Source organism: Oryzias melastigma, linkage group LG12 (genome assembly GCF_002922805.2).
Source record: "Oryzias melastigma strain HK-1 linkage group LG12, ASM292280v2, whole genome shotgun sequence".
NCBI classification, from domain to species: domain Eukaryota; kingdom Metazoa; phylum Chordata; class Actinopteri; order Beloniformes; family Adrianichthyidae; genus Oryzias; species Oryzias melastigma.
Genome location: NC_050523.1, coordinates 10,002,352 through 10,004,886, shown reverse-complemented (window position 1 = coordinate 10,004,886; position 2,535 = coordinate 10,002,352). Strand labels below are relative to the sequence as shown.

Here is a 2,535-nt window from a genome sequence, read left to right as displayed (position 1 = left end):
AAAAAAAAAAAAAAAAAAAAAAAACCTGCACAGAATGCGGTAAAATCCTGCAGGGGGGCACGATTTAAGGAGAAAAATGGCCGTTTTGTGAATTAATTAGTGGACAAAAACCCTATCATAGACATTTAAAGGGATGGGATGGATTTTCTTAAAAAAACGTGATGGAATTTGCAAAGGACAGCATGAGGGACATGCCACTTCTCATTTGTTGGCTCTCACTTATTGCAGCATAATTGATTCTCGTGTTATTTTCTTGCTCTGCATGCAGCTGGTTGCCCCAAATAACAATCTGCAAAATGACCCTGCTTTCCTGAACATTATCAGGTGGAAAACAAAGTCAGAAGCTGCTCAATTAAGCTTCACATCTGGCCCAGACTGCACCAAAAAGTCTCCAGGTTTGTTGGGGCAGCTTCTAGACTGGAGCTGTCCATGGTGCTGAACTCAAAGCTGTACTTTGAATTTATTTATCCCAAAGTTTTAACCTTCTTTAATCTTAATTTCTGTGCATACAACACCAACACATGTAGTTTCATGTGCAAAATTGCAGAAAGTTACTTTAAATTTGACCAATTTCCCATAATCCCCAATGTAATTGGACACAGCTGGACTCGTGCACAACCCATATCACTTCCCCCCGTGTACATACTCGGATGCACACATGATGGTGGGCAGGGATTAGCCCAATGCAAAAGTCAATGAGCTTAGTAGCCTCTGAAAACAATTATGTAAGAAGATTGACCCCTTCTGAAGATGGGGAAAGGTCGAGACCAGAGCAAGCAGGTGAAATCCATCCCTTTTTACCTTTTCGGTTCTTTCAGACGGTGCGGTTTTAAGTTTGTCCTGCTTCTTGACATTTTGTTAGGCAAAGGATTTCAGCGAGACAGGGAATGGCGGGGAATGGCTCCATAATGGGAACATGTTCGTGTCTGCTCAAGCAGACTGAACCTTTTTACTTCAGCCCTATCAGAAAATATTTCTCCAGCTCAGACTGGCTACGGCCTCCTCAGGCTATCTCCTCATGACATTTTCCAAAGGCTGATTTTTCAGATGAAGCCCTTTTTTCCCCCACAGACAATGTAAAGACAGCTCTCTTTAACTCCACTGAGATCACTGTACAAAACCGCAAATATACTGTATCTGTACAAGTTTCCTTTCATGCTAGTTGAATGACGATTAATCATATCGAGGTGACCTTCTCGGAAAAAAAAAAAAAAAAAAAACGCAATAAAAGGGCATGATTGACACCCCCATTCACACCCGCATCACGAAGCTTCATGGGATTGTTTGAAACTTAATATTTGACACGTTCTTTGTACACAGTGGCTGCTAAAATATTAACGATAGGTTAGTAATATTCATTATTCATAGATTTTAGCGAGGCTTCATGCTTGGCCTCATTTACCTCCAGTTAATCCAAAGACAAGCTTTTGTCCTTTAAAATCGCAGCTTTACAAAACATTTTCTACTAAAATATGCTTCCTAATAATAACAATCAAAATTATGATAAAATTTGTGAAAAATCTATTTGAAATCTGTGATAGAGGGGTACTTCCTGTGTCCTCCATTGCTGGAGCTTTCCCATCACACTGCACAGTGGACAGGGCCAAGCCAGTGAGATTATGTGGGGTTTCCTCTGTTGCCTGGCAAGATTGGTGCGGCTCTGATTATGATTGATCACTTGTAAAAATGAAGCGTAAAATGTGCCAGAAGATTTTTCTCCTCTTGGGATTCTTTAGCCTTAAATTGATGGTCTTTTTAAAAAATATATATTATCTAATATTTCCCTTTGGTAGTGTTTTTTAAATGTAGTTTTTGTTAAATAAGATCACGTATTTATTCTTGAAGCACATCTGCATTTACATGGCAGAGGATCAGGCATTCTCTTTGCTGTCTGACAGCAGTTTTGGCGGCACTGTTTCAGTCAAATCAATGAGAGCACGGTTTGTTTGGGTGTTCGCTCTGACATTACAAACTGCTGTTTAGCTGACTAGAAGAGTACACAGCTCGTCTGTATGAGCATTCTGTTTACTCTAAAAGACTACTATAAAGTGGATTTTTAAAAAATTGCGTAAATAATAAAGATTTTCATTTATGGTTGCCACAAATTATTATTTTAATAGTCGACTAATCACCTATTATTTTTTTTGATTAGTCGACTAATCGTGTGTAAACTGGATGTAAAACGTACATCTTAACCATTATTAGCTTCAAATTTGAAGCGTTTAAGCTATATACTAAAAATAAAGAGAATTAGGATGATAGTTCATTAAACCTTTAATGAATCAAACCGTTTCTTTCATTGATTTGTATCTGGAATTAAAACAAGACTTAAATTAAATGAGGGAAACGTCTGAAACAAATGACTCTTATTTTTAGGTTTCACACCTTCAAGCTCCGTTGGTGTGTTGTCATGGTACCCGAGTCTTCCTATAACTTCCTGTGACATCACTACTGACTTAGCGCATGTGTGTCAACAACACATTCTCATCTCTAAGTCGTCACATATCGACGTTTTTGGTTAAGACCCGTTCCGGG

General features: G+C 38.5%; 1 protein-coding gene across 1 annotated transcript in view; it reads left to right on the top strand.

Annotated features, from left to right (window-relative positions):
• LOC112163119 (potassium/sodium hyperpolarization-activated cyclic nucleotide-gated channel 1) overlaps nt 1–2,535 on the top strand; it is an 80,752-nt gene that overhangs the window by 1,540 nt on the left and 76,677 nt on the right. The window lies entirely within an intron of this gene.